Genomic DNA, 26,403 nt, shown 5'->3' with positions numbered 1-26,403 from the left:
TGCTGCCTGACCTGCTGTACTTTTCCAGCACCACTCTGATCTCTAACATCTGCAATCCTCACTTTTTGCCTAGTTGATTTTAACCTTACTGCAAATCCTCTTGCAAGGATGCCTACGTTGAAGATGTTTTCCTACTCTCCCTACAAGAATCTCAGTGAGTCTTTCTCTCACTGCAACCCCCAGGTCATCTCCTCTGCCCTGAAGCTCTTCAACCATGTCCTGAAACAGTCCCGCTACCACAGCCACATCTGCTTCCTCAGTGCTTGCCTCTGCAACCAACTGATCCCACGTGGTCTCTGGACTACATTCAAACCAGCACAGTTTGGACCCATACAGGACAACCAGTACAGACTACAAGTTCAAAACCACTGGCAACAGTTCTCCTTCAGGATCCTCCGCTCCACACTCGCAGCAATGCGCCTGCACCTAATCTCTCTATAGTCAGCTATGCCTCAATTTAAGAAGATAGCTCACCTTCTCAAGCAACAGGTAACTAAGGTTGGTCTTGCTATCTGTGGCAAAAGCCCCCAGGATGAATTTTAAAACTAAAAGTCTTCAAATTAAATGAAACAAGCGAAATGTCATTTTTGTAGTCATTCAGAGACTTTGTTCTCTTCCTTGTAGGGTTGAGCAGGATGATATTTCATAGGCCTGAAATTGAATAGGTGAGGGAAAAGTTGTAGCGTTGCCAGTCCCAAAGTGCAGATGAGTGAAGTGGATTGTTCTGTCTCAGGTCACCCTTCCACTACAGAACACCACTGCCGATGACATCATCCTTCACACAGCGCCCCGCCTACGCAGTGACGTGTTCGGTTTGGTATGGGTTTCCGGGGCGGGGCGGCAGCGCCCCTCGGCTGAATTCGGAATCCTTCGGCAGCGGCTCGGCCGAGCTCGGGGCCGTTCGGCCGCGGCTCGTCCGAGCTCGGGACCGTTCGGCAGCGGCTCGTCCGAGCTCGGGACCGTTCGGCAGCGGCTCGTCTGAGCTGGAAGGAGGAGCCCACGGATGGAGTGAGTCAGTGAGTGTGTGAGGGAGAGAGAGAGAGAGACAAGGGAGCCGCCGCCACCGCTGGACGGAGCGACGTCCCGGAGAAGAGAAACGGAGCCTGGGTTAGAGGTGGAGGTTGAGAGAGAAAAAAAGCGAAGATAAAGTGCTGTTTTGAAGCGTTAAAAGGAAGAAGCGTCTGCGAAGAGCAACCGCCGCCGGGGCCACAATAAATCTTAACGGCTGTAAATATCCTTAGTCTGAGAGACTTTTGTGTTAAAGGTAAGCGGCACGGACCGGGGGTGGGGGGGTAAGCTGAAATGGAAAAGCCGGTGGGAGTCTGGCTTCTCTTCACCGTCTTGTGTCTGCCCCCAGAGCCTGAGCCTGAGCGAGGGAAGGCAGGGATATCCTCACAAGATTATTTTTCTGTTCTATCTCCAGCCGCAGAAAGGGCAGGAATGTGATACATGTCCTATTTTTGGGTGGGGAACATGCAGCTATTTTAAATATATATCTTTTTCTCACACACGCACAGACACGGAGGGACGGGGCAGGGTTAATAAATCTCCCGAGTGTTGTCGAGGTCCAGTTAACTGCTGGAACTCGGGAGGCAACTGTTTTCGTGGACATTTTTTAGGTTTTCAGGATTTGGGCATTTCTTGTCGGCCAGATTGAGAGCCTTTACACACACTCTCCTCCCCACTCACCCACTCACAAAACTTACTGCCATGTAGAAGTGGTTTTCTTTTAGCTTTGATTTGTGTTCTCTATCTGAATCTTCAGATATATAACCTTGAATGTTCTTAGTGGCATTTAAACAACTGGAGTTTGTTCTGAAGCATGCTGCATACCAATCTCTTTTTTTTTGTGGCCTTAGGGCGTGTATATTGTTTTGCCTCGTCTTTTGTCTGAAAAAGATGACGGCCGTCTGCCTGCCTTTTATTAATCATCTCAGTTTTAACTAGTTGGAGAAAAGGTCACACTTTGGACAGTTTTAGGGACATTTGGTTCTTTAAGATTGTGAAATACTGTGTTGTAGATATGTAAGAAGTGATATAACAGGCGTTTTTAGGCTTTGTGCTGTGCAAAATGATGGACTGCGACCTATTTATACTACTTATTCGCAAATGGACAAATAAGGAAATAAGGTTCAGCAAGGTTTTGTTTATGTATTAATGTCCGTTAAGGAAGATTAATTCTAGTTCAAATTTCAACATTTACTTGTGTTTAGAGAAGTGTGAATCTATCTTCCAAAATGAATCAGTAAACTTAAGGATTCAGTTTTACTGCTGCCCACGAACGTGGTTTGTCTTTAATTAGAATTTAAGCCAAGAAAACATACGTTTTTGAAAACGTTGTTTGATTCTTCAGATACTATTTCTATTGCTTACAGCATTGTGCATTGACGAGGGATGGTTGCTAGATTGAAGCTGTGGGGGAAAAAACAAATTACCGCATTGCCTCTTCAATTAATTGATTTTGTCTGAAATAACAGTAAGAACAGTACTATTGATTCTGTAACAGGTAGAATTCTTCATAGAATTGTGCCTTACAGACAAGGTGCTAGACACCAATCCTGGATATGTCCTGTCCCCTGGCAAAGCAGACTCATTGCATACGGAGGCATAATGAAATACAGTAGTGCTAGTTTGTTTCCTGGGAATCCTCAATATTGATCACAAACCCAATAAAATCTCATTGCATTAGGTTCAACAGAGACAAGGAAACATGGTTGTAAGTTTGCTCACTGAGTTGGTGGGTTTGTTCTCGGATGTTTTGTCACCAGGCCAGGCTAGGCAACATCATCAGTGAGCCTCTGATGGAGCGTTGGTGTTCTGTCCTGCTTGCTATTTGTGTCTTGGTTTGTTGTGGTTCTGTTTCAGAGATTTGGTAAATGGGGTCCCAACCTATATGTTTGTTAGTGGGATTCCAGTTATAATGCCAGGCTCGAGGAATTCCCATGCGTGTCTTTGTTCATCCTGTTCCAGGATGGATGTATTGTTCCAGTTGAACTGGTGTCCCTCTTCATCTGTGTGTATGGGTATGAGTGATAGTTGGGCATGTCTTTTGCTGGCTAGTTGTTGCTCACATGTCCGGGCAGCTAGTTCCCTGTCCATCTGTCCGATGTAATGTTTGTTGTAGTCCTTGCAAAGTATTTTGTATATGACTTTCTTTCCACTTTTGATTCTGCCAGGTATAAACCACATCTCAATTTAACTTTAATTTCTGTAACTAAGAGTGTTTGAATAATGCAGGTTAGTCACCTTTCACTACATAGGCAGTTCAGCACAGTGGTCCCTTAGCTGCACTTTTACCAGTAGCCCTTCAGTAGTACCACTTGAACTGTGTATGTCTGTGGTGTAAGCTTAGTGGCACATCACTGGTCACAGGCCTCCAGTCTGAAAGGCAACCCTCCGCCACCATCACTCGGTCTTCTACCTTTTGAGCTAGTTCTGTATCCAAATGGCTAGTTTTCCCTGTATTCCATGTGATCTAGCCTTGCTAACCAGTCAACCATGAGGAACCTTGACAAATGCCTTACTGAAGTCTATATCGATCACATCTATTGCTCTGCCCTCGTCAATCCTCTTTGAACTAGAGGGTATAGGTTTAGGGTGAGAGGGGAAAGATATAAAAGAGACCTAAGGGGCAACATTTTCTTGCAGAGGGTGGTATGTGTATGGAATGAGCTGCCAGAAGAAGTGGTGGAAGCTCGTAAACTGCAACATTTAAGGGGCATTTGGATGGGTATGTGAATAGGAAGAGTTTGGAGGGATATGGGCCGGATGCTGGTAGGTGGGACTAGATTGGGTTGGGATATCTGGTCAGCATGGACGAATTGGACCGAAGGGTCTATTTCCGTACTGTACGTATCTAAGGCTCTATATATCCTGTCCTGATTTGCCTTTCCAAAATGCAGCATCTCTTGTTTATCTAAATTAAACTCCATCTGCCCTCCTTGGTCCATTGGCCCATCTGGTCAAAATCCCATTCTGCGGTAACCGTCTTCACTGTCCACTACAGATCATGTCCACCTCTCTGCCCTCATCAATCCTCTGTTATTCCTTCAAAAATCTCAAGTTAGTGAGACGTGATTTCCCATGCACAAAGCCATGTTGATTATCCCCCATCAGTCCTTGCCTTTCCAAATACATGTAAATCCTGTCCGTCACGCCTTTTTCCACCAACCTGCCCACTACTGATGTCAGGCTTACTGGTCGACAGTTCTCTGGCTTTTCCTTACCACCTTTCTTAAATAGTGGCACCACATTAGCTAACCTCAGTCTTCCAGCACCTCACGTATCTTCAAAATTTACAAATATATCAATAAGGGGTCCAGCAATCGCTTTCTGAGCTTCCTGCAGAGTTTTAGGGTTCACCTGATCAGTTGGATCCTGGGGATTTATCCAGCTTTTTATGTGTTAAATATTTCAGAACTCAGTGGATTGGAGAAGGGTTCCAGTGGATTGAAAACTGCTAATATGTTGCCCCATTCAAGAAAGGGAAAGCAAGAACTGTAGACTCAAGTCTGAATGTGTCATATGGTAAATGCTAGCGTTGTAGACAGTGCTAAGCAATTCCACAATAAATGAATCAAATCTAATCTCTGAAATCTCATCACATCCAAGCATGAATGGTGGACAGTTAAACAGCTAACAGGAGGAGCAAACTCCTCAAATATCTCCAGCTTGATACAAGCATAGACAAAAGAGCTGAACTCTAGAGGTGAGGCAAGACTGACTGCCCTTAATATTAAGCACGCATTGTGTGGTATTGAGGAGCACAACAAAATTTGGAGTACTCGGAAATCAGAAGTGAAGTATTCAACTATGTAAAGTCATATTTAGTACAAAGAAGGATTGTTTTGGTTGTTAGTCAGTCATCTCCGTCTAGGTGTATATAATTCCGTGAAGTTATTAGGGTTTATCCTGGGCTCAACCATCCTCAGCTGCTGCATTAGTTTCCGTCCTTCCATCATGAGGTCAGACATAGGAATGTTTGCTGATGATGCCATTATGTTCAACATCATTCATGATTTATACTGAAGTAGCTCGTGTCCATGTGCAGCAAGACCCGAACAATTTATTCTCCAGTTTGGGCTGTGAACTGGCATACACAATTTGATGTACGTTAAGAGTATACAGAACTAAACTCTCATCTTTTTACATTGAACAAAAAATTATCTCTGCTTCAGGTATCTTGCGACAGCCATTTGTAATCTTGGACATCAGTCAGTTTTTTGGATGTTTATTTTTGCATTTATATCTTGAAATACTTTATGCTGTAATATAACCAAGTAAATGTTTTAGAAGATATTTTTATAATGACTAAAGAACAGCTCAGGTTTAATCAATGTAAACAGAGCAAATTCCAATGTAGGATTGATGGACAAAGCAAATGTCATGTATATTGTCACAAAAGTTGCTTTATATTTATTTATTTCTGTAAAGTCAAGCAATATTATTTGACTGGGTTATTGGTTAACCTGCTGATAGGTGGGCCAGTAGAACATTGCTTAGATTTGTTGGGGGCCCAGCTAATGTTTGATGTGCAGACTTTGCACTGAGACAAGAAACAGCCTGAGCCTTTTTGTAATGGCGAAAAAATTCTGTAACATCATTTGAAGATGAACAAGAGGTTTCTCTTGTATCCAGGCAAATGTTTATCCTTAACTAACATAAATTTGAATATCTTACTGTGATTTGATGAATCACTACATTTCTCCACTGGCATTGTAGTCTACCTCATAACTGCAGTTGAATTTAGTCACTTCCTAGCACATGCCTTTCACATCATCTGTGCATCTAAAAGTTGGATAACATGGCATTCAGGGCGCACTTGCCAGTTGAATACAAAATTGGCTTGATGGTCAGAGGCCATGGTGGTGAGGGTTGTTTTGGGACTGGAGGCCTGTGACCAGCAGTGCTCTACAGATCAGTATTGGGTATACTTTTATTTGTCACTTTATATTCACAATTTGGATGAGAATTTAGGAGATTTGGTTAGTAAGTTTGCATATAACACCAAAATTGGTGGTATAGTGGACAATGAAGTAGATTATTTAAGATCAGCAAAATTGCCTTTGTATGGAGCCGCAGAAAATGGAGGAGATACTAAATGAGTATTTTGATTCAGTATTTACTGTGGAAAAGGATATGAAAGATATAGACTTTAGAGAAATAGATGGTGACACCTTGCAAAATGTCCATATTACGGAGGAGGAAGTGCTGGATGTCTTGAAATGCAGAAAGGTGAATAGATCCCTAGGACCTGATCAGGTGTATCCTAGAACTCTGTGGGAAGCTAGAGAAGTGATTGTTGGGTCTTTTGCTGAGATATTTATATCATCGATAGTCACAGGTGAGGTGCTGGAAGACTGGAGGTTTGCTAACATGGTGCCACGGTTTAAGAAAGGTGGTAAGGACAAGCCAGGGAGCTATAGACCAGTGAGCCCGACGTCGGTGGTGGGCAAGTTGTTGGTGAGAATCCTGAGGGACAGTATGTACATGTATTTGGAAAGGCAAGGACTGATTAAGGATAATCAACATGGCTTTATGCGTGGGAAATCATGTCTCTCAAACTTGTTTGAGTTTTTTGAGGAAGTAACAAAGAGGATTGATGAGGGCAGAGCGGTAGATGTGATGTATATGGACTTCACTAAGGCATTTGACAAGATTCCCCATGGGAGACTGATTAGCTAAGTTAAATCTCACGGCATACAGGGTGAACTAGCCATTTGGATACAGAACTGGCTCAAAGATAGAAGACAGAGGGTGGTGATGGGGGATTGTTTATCAGACTGGAGGCCTGTGACCAGTGGAGTGCCACAAGGATCGGTGTTGGGTCCTTTTTTTTGTCATTTACATAAATGATTTGGATGTGAGCATAAGAGGTACAGTTAGTATGTTTACAGACGACACCAAAATTGGTGGTGTAGTGGACAGTGAAGAGGGTTACCTCCGATTACAACAGGATCTTGACCAGATAGGCCAATGGGCTGAGAAGTGGTAGATGGAGTTTAATTCAATGTGAGGTGCTGTATTTTGGGAAAGCAAATCTTAGCAGGACTTATACACTTAATGGTAAGGTCCTAGGGAATGTTGCTGCATAAAGAGACCTTGGAATGCAGGTTCATAGCTCCTTGAAAGTGGGAGTCGCAGGTAGATAGGATAGTGAAGAAGGCGTTTGGTATGCTTTCCTTTATTGGTCAGCGTATTGAGTACAGGAGTTGGGAGGTCATGTTGTGGCTGTATAGGACATTGGTTAGGCCACTGTTGGAATATTGCGTGCAATTCTGGTCTCCTTTCTATCCTTCCTGAACTTGAAAGGGTTCAGAAAAGATTTACAAGCATGTTGCCAGGGCTGGAGGATTTGAGCTATAGGGAGAGGCTGAACTGGTTGGGGCTGTTTTTCTTGGAGCGTCGGAGGCTGAGAGGAGACCTTTTAGAGGTTTACAAAATCATGAGGGGCATGGATAGGGTAAATAAGCAAAGTCTTTTCCCTGGGGTTGGGGAGTCCAGAACTAGAGGGCATAGGTTTAGGGTGAGAGGGGAAAGATAAAAGAGACCTAAGGGGCAACTTTTTCACACAGAGGGTGGTACGTATATGGAATGTGCTGCCAGAGGAAGTGGTGGAGGCTGGTACAATTGCAACATTTAGGAGGCATTTGAATGGATATATGAATAGGAAGGGTTTGGAGTGATATGGGTCGGGTGCTGGCATGTGGCACTAGATTGGGTTGGGATATCTGGTCGACATGGACGGGTTGGATCGAAGGGTCTGTTTCCATGCTGTACATCCCTATGACTCTATTACAAAGAGATCTTGATCAGTTGGGTCAATGGACTGCGGAGTGGCAGATGGAGTTAATTTGGATAAATGTAAGGTATTGCATTTTGGTAAAACAAATAAAGGTGTGACTAATGCAATTCATGGTAGTGCCCTGAATGATATAGGACAGAGATACTTAAGGGTTTAGGTACTTAATGCATCACATGCAAACAGGGTGATTAAGAAAGTGTTTAGCACGCTTGACTTCATTGCGCAGATCTTTTGAGTATAGGTATTGGGATGTCATGTTGAAGTTGTACAAGACAGTGAGGATTTTCTGGAGTACTGTGTACAGTTCTTATCATCCTGCTATAGGAAGGATAGGAGGGTTCAGAAAAGATCTAGCGGGATATTGCTAGGAATGGAAGGTTTGAGTTATAAAGATAGGCTGGGACTTTTTTCACTGGAGTCTAGGTTGAGGGGCATAAATAAGGAGACAAACAAGGGTCTTCCCCCTAGGATGGGGGGGCAGTTTAAAACTAGGGGGCATATTTTTAAGGTGAGAGGAGATAAATTTAAAAAGGATATGAGGCAACTTTTTTTTATACAGGTGTTTCACGAGTGGAATTAACTGCCAGAGGAAGTAGTAGATGCAAATACAGTTACAACATTTTAAAAGACATTTGTAGGAGTGCATGAATAGGAAAGGTTTGGAGGGATATGGGCCAAACGCTGATAAGTGGGACTAGTTTAGTTCAGGAACATGGTCAGTTGGACTATGACTCTAGGACTAGTTCGACCAAAGGGTCAGTTTCCATGCTGCATAACTCTAAGTCTTAGCCAGCGAGGTATTTTTAATTTTGGATTTTGCAGGGAAAAGTGATGGACAGATCATGAGCATCAATGAGATTATTAACAGTTGGTCTCTTCTTGCTAGTGTTGATTAAGAGACAGGTGTTGGCTGGTTCAATTCCCTTGATTCTTTTGGCTATATCTTAGAAAACCTATTCACATTTGACTGAACAAACAATTGAGCCTTGGTTTAATTGGGCTACACAAAGATGGCACCTTTGCTCTTTAGTATTACACTGTCAAAATCTGAGTTATTCTCAAGGCTTTAGCCTATTTTCAATGGACTCAATCGTAGTTGGTCAAGGCTTTAGAGTTCTATCATTATCTATTAGTCTTCCACACTGAAAAAAAATGATACCTGCTTAATAAGTCTGCCACCACATTTTTCCTGTTCTAAGTTTTGTTTTCCCATCCCTGATAGTCTCTTAACTTTGTGTCCTGCCAAAATAGTTTCCATCTCAGTCCATGTCTTCAATCTCCTGACGTTGATCTGTACAGTTGTCTCTCATCTTCTCCACCTGGGGAGAGCAATCAGCTTATGCCACTCTCTCTGGAATTCTTTATATAAATATCTTAACCGTTTGTTTTAATTCCTCTTCCCTTCAAAAAGTTCAGAAGCCACCATCCTCAAACAGACTGTTTGCTAATTTTCCTCTTTTATTTCCCCATTAAATCTTGAAATAGGAGTAATATCTGTAAGATTGCGTTGGTTATCCATCTTTAGTCACCAAGTTGTAGTGGAGGGCTTTTTCTTCAGCTGCAGTAGTTTTTGTTTCTATGATTGCCATTTGCCATGAATAACCAATTATGAAAGCAGTGTTAGTTATTGTGCAGTTGCTTTCTTTTCCTGCATCTTTCTGGCCAAAATTTATGGTAAAAATCCGTTATAAGTGCATTCATTTTGAGAGATGCATGCTACAGAAGGAAAATGAATCTGTGAAAAAATGCATTTCAAATAAATGTTTAAAACTTCAACAAATTGCGTTTCAGCTTGAGTCCTAATGTTGCTTTTATAAATCATACAAGTTGTTACTTGTAATTGCTGCTTAATGAATAAGTTGTCATTTTGTTTAATTTTTCTGTACTGACTAGAGAAGAGCGTCTCCATTTTACTTCAGTGTAGTCTTCCACCCTGATTTGTTGACCAAGTCGGATGTAGTGGACCTTCTTTGGGTTTTGCCCCACAGATAGGAAGCACGAGGATAGCAGCAAGTAGGGTACTCCCCTACAGTGTCGGGCACACCTGTGGCTGTGACTCTGGTGGTGGTGCCCGTGAACCCACTGGAACAACAGAATTTAAAACTCCAAGAAAAATAGAATTGGCGCTGGAATCGATCTCTGCCACGCGACGAAGCCTGAGCAGGAGATCCAAGTGCTGGATCGACACGTCACTGCGGTCGAACAAAGGACCACAATATCTGAGCCCACAACGGAGAATTCTGTGCAGAGGATCCAAACACTGGAAGGCCAGGTTGGGGCTCTGCTGGACAAGGTCGGCGGTTGAGGTCGAAGGAAGAACTTATGGTTAGTGGGGCTCCCAAATGTGGAGAAGGTGAGAGCCTGGTCAGCTTCTTGGAGCAGTGGATCCTGCAGTTTCTAGGACTGGAAGTTGAGTTGGGCCAGGTGTGTGTGGAGCAGGACCCCTGGATAGTGATGCACAGGTGTGGGTTGGATCAGCACCCCTGCCCAATCCTAATGCGACTCCAGTGTTACAAGGAGAAGTAAATGATGATGGAGGCCTCCAGAAGGATGGAAAAAGAGTCTCAGGCCCTGGTCTACAAGGGGTCGAAAGTTATGCTTTTCCAAGATTTCTCTGGGGATATAGTCAAGAAGAAAAAATCTTTTTGATGAAGTCAGGAAAAGGTTGAGACACTGAATATCCAGTACCCTGTGAGGTACTTAGCAGTACTGCATTTTAACCATGGACAGTCTGTTTACAATTTTGACTCAGCAGAGAAAGTAAGGGAATTCCAAAACTCTTTGAAATGGTCTGGGTCAGAAAAAATTTATGGACAATGGTATATCCTTTGCTGTCTTGGTTGTTGGTTTTATATGCTTGGTATTGGTTGGATGTAAAATTTCCTTTTTTCTTTTACTAATTTCTGTTATTCACTTGTGCTTTTCTTGGTGTGGGGTGGTTACCTCTTTTAATAAAAGACAAATGAGGTTGACATATGGGGTGAATGGGTTGAGCATCCACTTTTTGTTCATATGTGTAAATAATAGGTTTTCTTTGTCTCCTGTACTGCTTGGGTTTTGGGCACAGCCTTAGCCGGATGCAACCATGATAGTAGGAATTGGGGTGTGTCCCCCAAATGGGCGAGGGGGAATTTCCATTAATTTGTTGTTTGTTGATTTAGGAGTAGTGGTGAGCTTTTTTTAAAAAAAGTTTTTGTAGTATTTGTAGCAGTTGTTTTTAGACTTTATGAATCATGTTTTTTCTTTGATCGGCACACCATGAGTAAGCTTCTTCCCCTCGGGCTGTGAGCCACTTTGGATGGTTAAGCCTAATGGTACATTTAGATGGTGCACCTGGAACATAAAGGGGAATCATTCCCCAATCAAAAGAAAAAAGGTGCTCTCAAACCTCAGGAGAGGGTTGACATCGCCTTGCTACAAGAAACACACGAGTGACAAGAAACTTTTGAAATTACAGTAGCAAGGGTTTGATAGGAGATTCTTTCCCTCTTTCAATTCTAAAAGTAGAGGAGCGGTCGTACTAGTACAGAAGAACTTCCCATTTCAGATAATAGCCCAAATTAAGGATGAATATGGGTGGTTCATCATCCTGAAGGCCTTAATACAGGGGAAGGAGTACGGTATCCTGAACAACTATTGTCCTCCGGCGTATCCCCTAAATTCACTGTCCAATGGGAGTGACTGGGTATGGAAAGATCTGAGGTTGATATGGCTTGACATCGAGGCTTCCCAGGCAAAGAGTTCTCTCCTTAATTTGCTGTTTATGGATAGGATGAAACCGGTTTCTGAGCATTGTAGAAGCCCGATTTGTCATCAACAGGGTTAAAGTGTGGAGGATGATGCAGCAGGGCGAGGGCAACCACCATAAGACCTCACAGTTTGTCCCCTTAGTTGGAGCCCCAGGATTCAGGTAGGGGTCAATAGATTCTGGCTTTCAAGTATGGGCAGTCAGGGGAGTCTCCTGTCTGGGAGATCTATTTGAGGGAGAGGTCCTGATGTCTTATAACCAGTTAAGTCACCAGTATGAGCCACCCAATTGGGACCTCTTCTGTTATTTTCAGGTCAGGGATTATATACGGAGAAGGACCATGCTTTTAACTCAACTCTACAAGTCCGACATGGAGAGAAGAGTCCCTCGGTATGCAGAAATTCTTTGTCGGTGCTCTATATAATTTACAGAAGGGGGCACCTTGGAAGATATGGAAAGACTCTCTCTGGAGTCAGGAACTAGAGGTAGAAATATTGTCTAAGACGTGGGAGGACTTATGGGAGAATGTGAAAAATGTCTCGATATGCAATGAAATTGAAGATTCTTCATAGAGCCCATATGGCCTTGGAATAATTAGTAAATTCAAGAAGGGAGCATCTCCAGGGTGCCCTAAATATAAAATGAGCACTGGCACCCTCACACATTGTCTGCGGTTGTGCTGTGAGGTTTGTAGGTACTGGGATGCAATAGTGAATGAGGTGATGGAGATCCTGGGAATTGAAGTTAGTTTCTAGTTATAATTTGATACATAATTGAACTTAGCAAATTAGTTTAAATTAGCTTAACTTATACTAAACTAACTAAAGTGGAATCAGACTTCAGTGCTATACAAAGCCAAAATGCTGAAAATGTTGGGACTCTAAAGAAATAGAAAAACCTAGAAATACTTGGCGAATCTGGCAGCATTTGTAGAGACGCACACTTAACAAAATGTTTGTGCTAATGTTTTGCAGGAATGATAGCCTGTGCTTTGCAGCTTCCCTCCAGTATCACTTATGCTTTACGTGAGTTTGCTGCAATTGCTTTCTGCAAATAAAAACAAATCAAAATTAGCTTAGGGTGTGGGTTTGTTCACTGAGCTGTAGGTTTGATATCCAGACGTTTCATTACCTGGCTAGGTAACATCAGTGGCAACCTCCAAGTGAAGCAAAGCTGTAGTCTCCTGCTTTCTATTTATGTTTGTCCGGGATGGGGATCCTGGGGTTTCTGGTGATGTCATTTCCTGTTTGTTTTATGAGGGGTTGATAGATAGTATCTAGATTAATGTTTGTTTATGGCATTGTGGTTGGAGTGCCAGGCCTCTAGGAATTCTCTGGCATGTCTTTGCTTAGACTGCCCCAGGATAGATGTGTTGTCCCAGTCGAAATGATGTTTTTTTTTCCTCCATGTGTAGGGCTACAAGGGAGAGAGGGTCGTGTCTTTTTGTGAGTAGCTGGTGTTCGTGTATCCTGGTGGCTAATTTTCTTCCTGTTTGTCCAACGTAGTGTTTGCGGCAGTCCTTGCATGGAATTTTGTAGACAACGTTGGTTTTGTCCATGAGTTGTACTGGGTCTTTTAGGTTTGTGAGTTTTTGTTTGAGTGTGATGGTGGGTTAGTGTGCTACTAGGATTCTGAGGCATCTTAGTGGTCTGGCTGTCATTTCTGAAACTACTTTGATGTATAGTAAGGTGGTTAGGGGTTCTGGCTGTGTATGGTCTGCTTGTCATGGTTTGTTCTTGAGGAATCTGCGGACTGTATTTTTTGAGTACCCGTTCTTCTTGAATACGTTGTATAGGTGGTTCTCTGTTTTTCAAAGTTCGTCTGTGCTGCAGTGTGAGGTGGCTCGTTGGAATAGTGTTCTGATACAGCTTCGTTTGTGTGTGTTGGGGTGGTTGCTGGTGTAGTTAAGTATTTGGTCAGTGTTTTCTGTATACGCAGGTTTGTAGTTCTCCATTGTACTTTCTTTCGACTGTGAAGTCCAGGAATGCGAGTTTGTTGTCAGTTTCTTCCTCCTTGGTGAACTTTATGCCTGTGAGGGTGTTGTTGATGATGTTAAATGTCTCTTCTATATTGTTTCGTTTTGTGATGACAAAGGTGTCATCTACATAGTGGACCCAGATTTTTGGTTTGGTTGGTAGGGCTGTTTGTTCTAGTCTTTGCATTACTGCTTCTGCTATGAATCCTGATAGCAGAGAACCCATGGGTGTGCTGTTGGTTGGTTTGTTTGTTTGCAAACAGGAAGTGACATCACCAGGAACCCCATCCCGGACAAACATGTAAATAGAAAGCAGGAGACAACAGCTTCACTTCACTTGGAGGTCGCCACTGATGATGATACCTAGCTAGATAATGAAACGGCTGGATATCAAACTTACAGCTCCATGAGCAAACCTACACCCTAAACCTCAACCTGAGCTACAAACCTTTCAAAATTAACTCTATAAACTAGAAATGTGCCAGTTTGCAGATCAGAGTTAGAAAATACAGCCGTTCCTCTTAATCCGCGAAATTAACTTTTGTGAACCTGCCTACCTGCATCAAAACATAAGTAACCAATTAACCAACATCTACCAGCTAACCTTGCATATTCACGACCACTTCCACAGCAAAAATAATTTTTAAGCAGTAAGCAGCTATACAACCCCTCGCCAGAAATGCTCCAAAGCAAACATAAATGGGAGTACCCTCCCCTAGATACTTGGGTATCTCAGCATCTCCCTCTCCCTCCCTCCCCCTTCTCTTGCATTGACTCATTAAAGTTTGTTGTGCACACCTAACTCTCCCCCTCCCCCTTCTGCCCTTGTGTTACTGTGATGGCTCCCAAGTGAAGTGGTCATGGTAGTGTGCCTATGCGCAAGAAGGTGGTCAGTTAGTGCTGTGGGCTGTGGGTTCAGCATCAATGAGTCTATGATATTCTATAAATATTCTATTTCAGTATTACCTTAAGGTCAGTAACATTTATTATTTTAATCCAAAAATAATAGGTGAAAAATCATAATCTTGGTGTCCAGGAACCTAACCCTATTCTTAACCATAAGTGTTTAAGCTCTGTACCCATAAATTTATCATTAGCGGGGGTTTTCAGGAACAGCACCTTTGTGGATACAGACGCATGACTGTATGTACATAGTTTTTTTTTAAATTGAATGAATTAGATAATTAAATAAATTGGGCAACTAATATTTTTCACATTCTTCTAGACAATTTCAAAATGCATCAACCGTGCCACATAACAGCAAATTATAACTCAGTGGTTAGCAGTGCTGCCTCACAGCGCCAGGGACCCAGGTTACTGGGATAGGAAAGGGTCGGATGCTATTTGGAGGGGCAGAGTCGATCAGCCAAATGACCCCTTTCTACACTGTCAGGATTCTAGATTAATAATCTTTCCAATAATACCGAAAGGCTAAGCAGGGTTTAAAAATGTGAATCAATTTCAGGCAAATATCAGAAATAGTTTTTTTATCCCCTACCTAATGCTCTTTATAGAGTGGATTAAACTTTTTACTACCTCGGGTAGCTTATTCCTTATCCTTCCACCTGATGATTGAAACAGTGCTGTTTCCTCCTTATGCTCTGAGCAGGAAGGACATAATAAATTTTCCTTTCAATGTCCATCTTTCTGATGTCTTAATATAGTATGTATCTCCCGCTCTTTCCTTCCTTTCCTTGAATTTTCAACCTATCCCAGAAATGGAGACCATTCCTAATATTCAGTATAAGTAACTAAGTCTTGGCACTTTCTCACATGCTGCTTCTTGTAAGGACACTTCTGTTATCTCAGTTCCTCCTTCTCCATATCTATTCAGACAATGCAACCTTCCTACTAGCACTCCTGATCTGTTTCCCTTTGAACACCTCTTGTTTGATGAGGTCTTTGTTAGTCCAATCTCTTGCATCCATACTTGTTCTTCATGATTTCCGCTCAGTTCTAAACCATAATGTTGTTTGAATTCTTTCACAGGTGGGTGTCACTGGCTAGGCTCATCCCCACTTGTGCTCGATATGGTGGTCATGAGCTGCCTCCTTAAACCACTGTAGTCCTTGTTTTCAAGAAACAGCATTTTTATAGCCTTCTGGCCTCAACATTATTTAGCAATTTTTGAAAGTAACCTCTTGCCTCATTTTGATTTTTCTTTAGTTTGTGTTCTTTTGTTTCACTCCTGTTTCCTTGGTCTTTCAACATTAGCAGTTTAGATACAATTTTTACTTGTCCCATTACTATTTGGTTTGATTTTGGCGCCATGAAGCCTTTTGTCATTAACTGCTTTTCGCAGCCGCTGCCAAGTTGCTGAGCATTGAGTATTTTTTTAAAAAAAAGCTTGGGTGTGCATCCAGATGCCATTATAATAATAGTTTCCAAAGAATTCAGACCATCCATGACAGGCTAGAACTCGTACATTGCACCAAAGTTGTGCTAAGGTTGGGCTGATGCAAGATGTTTCTCCACTAATCTATTTCTTTTGAAGAAAGAACTCTTCAAACTTAGTAATGGCTTCACTACTACTTTAGTAATTTGGGCATTTGATTACATTTCTAATTTGTTTTTGAGGGTTGGTGATGTTTTCTGTCTGATTTAAGGGTACTCCAGGCAAAAAGCATGACACTAATTCAGCATCTACAAAGTTTTGTCTAAATGTTTTTCAACATAAGATTGATTTTTTCCAACATTTTTAAATGGATAATCTAGATTTCTTGCACTTAGCAACACGTGAAAGTGTGACTACTTGTAATAAATATGTTGTAGACAGGTCTATTGTCTTGGGTTCTGAAATTTTTAGCTTTTTATGTTCACTACATCTAAAGACATAAGGTTTTAATATTTTATCACTTTAGAAAAGCTGGAATTTAATACTGTTATTCAGAATTAATTTTCAAAACTGTGATATCTTAACTCTAATAAAAATGACTGAAAGCTTTCGCAGTACTACTTTGCCACACGATTTTATACTGACCTTTAGCACCTAAGCACTTTTTACATTAAATGTTCATCTTTTTTTTATTCATTCCATGGGATGTAGCCCATGTAACACATACAGACCAAATACTTAACTACAGAAGCAATTATCCCAACACCCACAAACAGAGCTGCATCAGGACATTATTCCAACAAGCCACAACAAACTGCAGTACTCAAACTATGAACAGCAGAAGAATACCTATACAGCGTATTCAGGAAGAACGGGTATCCAATAAATGCAGTCTGCCGATTTCTCAACGCAAACAAGCAGACCCAACAAGCCCAGAAACTCTAGCCACGTTACCTTACATCAGAGACCTCTCTGAAATAACTTGCAGGCTACGCAGACCCCTTGGCATCATGATAGCCCACAAATCTGCTAACACACTTAAACAGGGGCTAATGAACGTAAAGAACACTATACAAGCCACCAGCAAAACGAATGTCATTTACAACATACCATGCTCGGACTGTAACAAACACTGCATCGGGCTAACAGGCAGAAAACTAACCATCAGGATATGTGAACACCAACTAGCCACCAAAACACATAACCCACTATCTTTACACATGGACAAAAAACAACACAACTTTGGGCCAGCACGTTCATTGTAGGACAAGCTAAACGGAGACGCACACAGGAATTCTGGGGGCCTGGCTATCTAACCAGAACTCCATGAATAAACGTATCAATTTGGACCCCATCTACCATCCTCTGAGGAAAAAGAACTGGGAATGATATCACCCACCTTAAGAAACTAAGACACGTAAATAGAAAGCAAGACATAACACCAGCACTTCACCGGAGGCTCACTGAGGATGATACTTAGTATGGTGACAAAACATCTGAAAACAACCTTCTAGCTCAGTGTGCAAACGTATAGCCAATGCGCAAATGGCAGTTAAGAGTCATTCCAGACACTGTACACTGTGATTGCATGTAGGTCAGAAATGCGTAAGGCTGGCAGATTTCTTTCCCAAAGGTTGTTTGTGAACCAAATGGGTTTTTTCAACAATTGCCAGTGGATGCCTGGTCCTCTCTAGGCCACGTTTTTATTCAAGACTTCTCTTTTTATTGAATTCAGAATTTGCCACCTGCTATAGTGAGATTTCTGGTTCCTTGCTACTTGGTCTTTGTGTATAAATGATACACCTGGTTATAATTAGGCAATTACAGGAAATCCAAAATCCTTTTTAAAATTTTGAATTCATGTGGATGGGGTGGTACATAAGCAACAAGTTTACTTGCCCGTGTTTGACCTGATGCCATGAAACTTCATGGGGTCCAGAATCAATTTTGAGGACTCTTAACTGTCTCCTGACTGCATACAACTGTGGTGTCAGCTATGTATCAGGGATGGTGAGGATCATAGTCATACTCTCAGGCTCTTACAATTTTTGCAGCAAACTCCCGCCCCATCCCCAGATTTTAATTAGGGAGAATTTGCAGCGTCAATAGGTCTATATTTGCTGTTGTTAATGCCCAGCAGTTCATTCTGTTTCAGTTCCTTTTTGGGACCTTTTTAAGATCTTTCAATTGAGCAGCTTACTGAGCCATGTAAGAGTCAACCACATTACTGATAAACTGGAGTCCCATGGAGGCTAGACCAAATTAGCATGTTAGCAAACTAGATTTTTGTAATGCTTGATAATTGTTATGTGGTCATTATAAGATTTCTAACTCCCAGATTTTCTGTATTCAAATTCTATCAGCCTGCTGTGCTGCAATTTAAACCTGGTTCCCAGAGCATTTTTGTCTCTGGATTACTAGCCCAGCAACTGCACCATCTCCCCTCACTCCCATTGCTGATTATAATTTCCTAATTTTTAACCAGAGGGAATAACAGTTTTTAACAAGTTACTTGACAAATGGTCACCTTTGCCTCAGTGACAGGATTTGTGACTAAGTTTGGAATGTTATGGGTTCATGCTGAGCTCCAGAGACACAAGTGTATATTCTAAACTGACATTGCCAAGAGACCGCTGCATGGTTAATCCTATTTTGCACAATCTAGTAAACAGATACAGATGCAGGTACACATTAAATATACTTTTTTTAAAACAAGGAAAAATAGAGAGTTATCAATAGCTTGGCCAACATTTATTTGTCAGTCAGTCTCCATGAAAAGGTGAACATATTTTTATCATTGGGATCTTGCAGTTTCCTGGATTCCTCCAATGCAAAGATGACTGTACTTCATTATTGGTGTAGGACTTTCTGACATCCTGAAACACACAATCAACCATTCAAGTCTGTTCTGCTATTTAGTTGCAATAGTTTCAATGCCATTTTACCTGCTGTTGATCCAAATTCCTTTGGTATCCTACCTTAGTCTAGGAACCTTGGCTGTGATTGATCAGTTTGACCCAGCCTTCACTTTTGGTGGGTGAAATTCCATATTTCCACTAGCCTTTGTGCAGAACAGAAATGTTTGACTTTACACACAAATGACCTAGGCCTGAATGTAAATTGTTTTTCCGTTACCTTATCTCTTTTGCTCAAAAAAAAAACTCCACATATGTTTATAAAGGAAGTTGTGCTGACTGCTGAAGTAGTCATCTGTGATTGGATACATGCTTTGTACGTAGCTGTTCTTTAGATTTGGAGATAAAACATTGCAGAGTAATAATTTTATTTAAAACATTTTTGAAATTTTATCTATTCGGGCTCCCATAGACTATTCCCACCATTTCTATCTTTCCCTTATTATTTCTTACCTCCACCGGTCTGGATTTTACATCATCTAATCTAAGATCGGGGCGGGATGATCGTTCAGTGGTAACTACAGCTACCTCACAGCACCAGGGACCCGAGTTCGATTCCTGCCTCGGGCGACTGTCTGTGTGGGGTTTGCATATTGTCTGTGTTTGCATGGGTTTCCTGCATGTGTTTGGATTGTGAGAGGTCAGGTAAATTGGGCATGCCAAATTGCCCATAGTGTTAGCTGCAAGAATCAGGCGTAAATATAGGGTAGGGGAATAGGGCTGGTTGGGTTACTCTTTACAGGGTCGGCGTGGACTTATTGGGCCAAATGGCCTGTTTCCTCACTGTAGATAATCTAATCTCATAATTTATTTTTATCAAAGTTATACCATCCCATTCTAACAAAGCCATGCCACCACCCTTTGCTTCCAACTTGTCCTTTAAAAAGGTATCCTTTTGATATCACTGAATGTGTGGTTGCCCGCTTTGATCTCCTTGTACCTATGTCTCTCAAATAGCTTTAAAATCATACCCATTAACCTCTTCTTGCACCATTAATGTTTTGTTCCAAAAACTGTCCACAAGCCTTCATTTTGCTTTTTTCCCTTTTTTTTTCCTTCTCGTTGACCCTATATACTGGTGTTTTTCTGTGTTTGTAGGTAGCCCCTTCTGGACCCACTCTGGTATCATTCCAACAACTACCCTGCAATGCTTTTGTATCCTTCTCCATTGTAAGCCAATGCTTCCTTTCTTCCCTATTACCCCTTCTCTAATTAGATTGAAGGCCTCAGAACAGTCTAGTTATTCAATTCACCAGAATATTGATCCCAGCACTGTTCAAATAAAGCCCACCATTACACCTTTCTACTCTACTATTAATGCCATTACTCCGTGGACTGAAACCTGTTTCACCCACATCAATCTTTGAACCACACTTAAGCATTTAACTCCTTGACTTTATTTACCATTTGCCTGTAGTTCAGTTAGTAATCCAGGGACTGTTATCTTAGGGGTAATTATTTTTATTTTAGCTTCTAACTGTTCAAATTGGTGATTGAGGCAAGAGGGTGTGACTGCAGCTGAGGCATGGAGATCCTGAGTGAACTGGACTAGACCTATAAGTACGATGGCGACAAAAGTATGTCAGAGACTTTGAAATTTTGCAGCAGTAACTCGCCTCACTCCCCCAAGCTTGTCTTCCACCTGCAGAAGTGTGATGGAATAGTCCCCACTGGCCTGGAAAGGTACAGATCCAACAACACTCAAACTTGATCCCATCCAGAACAAGGTAGTAAGTTTGAGTGGCATCACATTCACAAGCATCCACTCCTTCCACCACCAAAACATTAGCAGCAGTGCAGTGGATTGCAAAAATTCACCGAAGTTCCTGAGTCAGTATCTTCCAAATCATGACCACTCGCACAGAGACTTCATGGGCAGCAGATGGGGATGTCACCACTGCAATTGCACCAACTCTGTAATGGCATTTCCTTCAGTAAATGATCTGCAGCAGTTTAAGAAGGTCACTCACCACCAACTTGCCAAACTAGGAATGGCCAACAGAAGCTGGCCCAGCCAGCAATGCCATCATCCCACAAATGAATTTTTAAAAACATTTCAGCAGAGCCTCATTCCTGATTTTGTCAATGTTGACAGCACCAACATGATCAGTGCTTAGGTTTTACTTCAGCCCCAAGGAGACTTCATTATCCTAGCATCATGCAGGCAACACCAGCCTTTGGGACGTGCACCCATGACTGCAGAGAACACTATCTAACCCCTAATTAGGGGAGGTCATAACTCCGTGATATGATCACTAGACCCAGGTAACGTTCTGGAGAGCTGGTTGGAATCCTGCCATAGTGAATTGTGGAAATCGAATGCAAAATTTTTTTAGTAATGAATTAAGAGTTTAAAGATGACTGTGAAACCATTGTCAACTGTTGGAAATACACATCTGATTCTTCCTTCAGGTGAAAAACTGCCACTCTTGCCTTGTTGGCCACCATGTATCAAAATCAATGTGGCTAACTGTTAATAAATAAAGACTGACAGATCACCTTCCGTTGACGTAGGCCACAAACGATGACATGAAAAGCAGCCTATGAAGTCCTCCTTCCTAATATTTGGAGGCTAATGTCAAAACTAGGTCTGCTGCCTTTCCAACTAGTCAACCATCAACCTGACATGGTCCTACTCAGGAAATTGTACCTTACAGGCAATGCCCCAGACAGCACTATCACATTCACGAGATGTGTCCTTGTAGGATAGGCTCAGCAGAAATGGTGGCATATTGGTATAGAATCTGGAAAGAGTTGCTCTATGCATCCTGAACATTGAAATCCTATGGCAGCAGGTCAGTTATGGGTAAGGAAACCTGCTGATTATCACATGCCATCCTCCTTCAGCTGATACATCAGTATTCCTCTATGTTGAATAGCACTTGGAAGCACCAAGGATGCAAGAATGGAAGATTTCAATGTTTAGGAGTGTTTTGGCAGCAGCATTATGATCAAGCTGGTTAAGTCCTAAAGGACATAGCTGCTGGACTGAGTCTGCAGCAGGTGGTTAGGGAACCAACAATGGGGAAAATCATGGGGATCTCATTCTCACCAATCTGACTGCCATCACTATGGAGAAGTCTCACCTTGCATCTTGTCGTGTGGCACTGCCACTGTGCTTAATGGGACTTAGAACAGATCTAGCAATTCATGACTAAGCACCCATCACGCCCTGTCAACTATCAGCAGAATCCTATACCAACACCATCGATAACCTCAGAGTTTGGCATATCCCCATTCTGCCATTTCTATCAAGCCAGAGGATCAACCCTGGTTCAGTGAAGGAGCAGCATCAGGCATACCTAAAAATAAGGTGTCACTTGGCGAATCCACAAGAGATTTGCTTGCCAAAATACTATAAGCAGCTAGAGATAAAGCTAAGTGTTTTGGCAACCACTGGATCAAAGCTAAGCTCTGCAGGCACACACACACACACACACACACACCCCTTCCCTGCAGCCGATGTCAAGGATGTATTTGATCAAGTGTAGTATCAAGAAGCTGTAGCAAAACTACGGTCAGTGCTCATCAGGGGAAAGCTCTTTGGTTAGCATCATATGTGACACAAAGGAACATGGTTGTGGTTTTTGAACATCATCTCCTGGTAATCTCTGCAGGATTTCCTCAGGGTATTTATTTTTTAATCAGTCTGTTCAGATGTTATAAATGCCTCTGGACCACTTGAGCCCAAACCACTTGGCTGAAAAGTATAGTTGGTCCAACAATCTTCAGCTGCTTCATCAATGGCCCTGCCTCCTCCATCAGGTCAGGAGTGGGGATGTTCACAGATATTCACAACGTTTGGCACTATTCGTGACTCAGACGTTTAAGCCACATGTATCCAAATGTACAAGTCTTGGGCAATATCTAGGCTTTGGCTCAAAAGTGACTAATAGCATTCGTGCCCCACCAATGGTAGGTATTGACCATTTCCAGTAAGAGAATTTTAACCATTGTTCTTTTGACATTCATGGCATTACCAACACTGAACACTGCCAACAACAACAGCACACCCCCCTCTCCCAGGTGCACAATTAACATCCCAGGTGTTACCGCTGAACAAACATCTCTCCATGTCCAGGAGGGAGTGACTGTTTGTGGCTGTGATGTCAGTCCAGCTGGCTGCTTTGCCTGGTTAGTGTCAAGCTTCTTGTTGTTGGAGCAGTACTCATCCAGACAAGTGGACAGTATTCTGTTTCCCTCCTGATTTGTGCTTTGTAGATAGTGGGCAGGCCTTGTGAAGATAGGTGAATTATTTCTGGATGATTCCTAACCTTTGACTTGTTCATGTAACCACTGTGCTTAATGTGACTAGCCTAGTTTAGTTCTTAGTTAAAGTACCTCTCCTTTTATCTTCCATCCCTACTTTGAACCAACAGTTCCAGATTTTCCATTATCTACTTGACCAAAATTCCTCATTGCTGGAAGAAAGTTTGTGAACTTTTTTGCCCCTGAAGTTAGGATCCATTAATGTGAAACAAGTCATTTAGTTCAGCTATTTGTGTCTTGTAAATGCTCAGTAACAGTTTAAAAGCCTGTAGTTTTAATGCAAATATGCACCTTGTAAATAGTGTAGCTGTGAGTTCATGTTTTGAGGATATCATCTGAAATATTATATAATTGACTGGGCATTTTTACAAGGTAAAAACAATGACTGCAGATGCTGGAAACCAGATTCTGGATCAGTGGTGCTGGAAGAGCACAGCAGTTCAGGCAGCATCCAAAGTGCAGCGAAATCGACAAAAGTTTACACTTCTAACTTTATATTAAAAAATTCAGAAAGCCAAAACACTTACTTATGCAACAGAAACCAGAGTTAGAGTTTAATTACTTTAAGAAGTCCCGTGATCCAATTTGTGATAAGCAGTAAAGCTATTGAATTTGGACATCTGACAGCGAGGTTTACTAGGAGAAACTGTTTTTGCCCTTTCTCTCTTTAGCTGAAATCCCTCTCTTCAAAGGTTAAAAGTTGATAACTCATTGGAAGAACTGTTACTTGTTATGACCAGATAAAAGAAAGTTAGCTAGCTCTGCCTGATGAAGAAAAAAATTACATTGCCTAATACCTCGTGAACATTGTGGCTTTAACTACAGATGAACTTTTGGTCAACCTTTGAATTTTATTCTCAATTTAGCTTTTAGTTGGTGACAGCATTTAAGCGTTTATTTTTGTTTTTAGTAACCCAGAGCTTGCATGCTTGCTTTTTTTCTCAAGAACCCTAGTTGTGTATATACACTGCTAACCTTTTATTAATCTTTGGCCTGAGTCGACTTTGTTTACCATAATCTAGACCTTTATTAATAAAGGTACAAGGCTGACTAATTGCTGATACTGAGCTAATGTTGCAAAGTATGTCATTGGCAATATAGAACATTACGTTGGAGTACAGGACCCATTATCCATCGGTACACATCATTTCCCCTTTTTATAGTTAAACTTTGCCTTGGCCATGAACAGTCGAAGAGTGGGAAAGGGGGGAAAAACACTGCATCAACCCTCTGAATGTGCTCATGATATTTTGCATATTTCATAAGGTGTTAACTGCAGACAGCTTTAACCAAATCAGATGGCCCCCCACCCACCCCACCAAGAGTTAGAATTATAATGTCACTGGAAAATATGCAAGATGAATTGTACCAGATTGTTCTCAAGCATTTGTCATGTTATTTTAAGTTGTCCAGTTCAGTTATTTTTTGTCTGTTTCTCTTTTGGTCTAAGCAGGATGTGATTTGTGCATAAAGTGGTAAACATTTATGGATTTACTTAATGTGTACATAATGTTGGGATGGAAAATTTAATAAAGCATTCTTTAACTTTGTTTAATTTTTGTCAGAGTATTTTTATCTTTTAGGAAAGGAAGTTAATAAAAATTCATCCAAACTTTGTGTTTTGATCTGTTTATATACATTTTTTTGTATTGTCTTTTTAGCTGGAAGAAAATGCAAGAAGGTGGAATATGGTGGGAAAGTGGTTTTACGACTCATAGCCTGAGGGTCTGCAATGCTGTCATTTTAAAATGGATGGTTATAATTCCAGTCATTTTAATTGTCATGTGGCATTCCAGAGGAAAAGGCTAATTACACCATCTCTGACTGGAAAATGTTACTGGAGTGGGAATCTGGTCTCCAATTTCCAGTCTGATATTTCCGTGATGAAACTAGATTGGCATTCAGAAATAAATTCTGGATCAGTGGTGCCCAAAACGTCGATTTCACTGCACTTTGGATGCTGCCTGAACTGCTGTGGTCTTCCAGCACCACTGATCCAGAATTTGGTTTCCAGCATCTGCAGTCATTGTTTTTATCCCATTCAGAAATAAAACCAACCCATCTTGTACTGTAGAGAAGAATGGGATTTTCTATAAAAAGATAAGATGGGAATTGTTGGCTTCTTGAGTCAGAATTTCTAGAGACTTCCGCGAGCAAGTCAACAGGCCATATTTAAAATGAACCTACTAAACCTTAGATTTGCTAAGAATGTCAGCAAATAATGATCAAATCAGTGCATATGATCTGATCGTCAGTTCATGCACAATTCATCAATATTGCAAATCAGTATAGGAAACACTAATTTCACCTTACCAAAACAAAAGAGGCTTGGATTGCGAAATTCAGTAATCAAAAATGCTTCTGTTTTGTCCAAATGATTGACTATATAATCAATGAGCAATTGAATGTGTGTGTCATGAGCAACAGGATATTATAAATATTGTGGTTACAAGAGCAGGTTTAGAGGTTTAAGAAGCCTGCAGTAGGTACTTTGCCTCCTGATTCCCCAAGGCATGTCCATACTTTCATATTCTTACTCACTAAGGCTCCATCCGAACTTTCAAGTGTTGCAGATACATAGGAAAGCGCAAGTTAAAAAGCCAAGTATTGCAGGTGCTGAAAATCTGAAACAAACACACAAAATGCTGCAGAAACTCAGCAGATCTGACAACATTTGGGGAGAGAGAAACAGAATTAACATTTTGAGCCTGAAATAATTTCAGGAAAAGAGATGTCAGGCCTGCAAAGTTTCAACAGCATTTTGTGTTTTTTCCAAATGCAACGTCCCTGCAAACCACTCACTATCCAGACCTAGGAATGCATTGCTGTTCCTTCAGTATCACTGGGTTAAAATCCTAGGACTCTGTCGATAAGCATTAGGGATGTAACTACACCACATGGACCTCAGTGGTTAAAGAAGACAACTCCTCGTCATCACTCGAGAGCAACTAGGGATTCACAATAATTAGTGGCCTTGTCTGTGGTGCCCACGGGGACGATGAATGATTTTTTTAAAACAGAAATCTTTGTGGGTTGCATTTGCAGAGAGGAAGCAGCCTTAATACGTGCTTATAATGGGCATCACTAATTTGGAAGATGTTTAGCATTCCTATTAATCTATAGGAAGAACACATTTCAGTGCAAAATAGGAGTCCAAGTAGGATGCTGTTTACAAAACCTGATTGCTGAAGGACCAAAAATGCTATACAGTTCCTGTTCTCTGTGCCTCAGTAGGGTGAGGGTTATTCGTAAAGTTTTGAGATAAATGCTTCTTATGGATGACCAGAGGCTGTGAAGACAAGAGATCCATAAACAAGATAGCTGATTAAAGGAAATCTATCCAACTTTGAACAATTT

At 41.5% G+C, this 26,403-nt stretch overlaps 1 protein-coding gene across 1 annotated transcript in view; it reads left to right on the top strand.

The window, feature by feature from the left end:
- Positions 1–996: 996 nt before the first annotated feature.
- LOC132815812 (integrin beta-1-like) overlaps positions 997–26,403 on the top strand; it is a 76,298-nt gene continuing 50,891 nt past the window's right edge. Inside the window, exon 1 of the mRNA XM_060825075.1 lies at positions 997–1,264. The gene's annotated coding sequence lies outside the window, so the exon portion shown is untranslated. The remainder of the gene's footprint in view (positions 1,265–26,403) is intronic.

The sequence above is a fragment of the Hemiscyllium ocellatum genome, chromosome 5 (assembly GCF_020745735.1).
Source record: "Hemiscyllium ocellatum isolate sHemOce1 chromosome 5, sHemOce1.pat.X.cur, whole genome shotgun sequence".
In the NCBI taxonomy this organism is placed as follows: Eukaryota; Metazoa; Chordata; class Chondrichthyes; order Orectolobiformes; family Hemiscylliidae; genus Hemiscyllium; species Hemiscyllium ocellatum.
The sequence above is the reverse complement of the archived record's forward strand: the minus strand, read 5'-3'. Positions and strand labels throughout refer to the sequence as shown.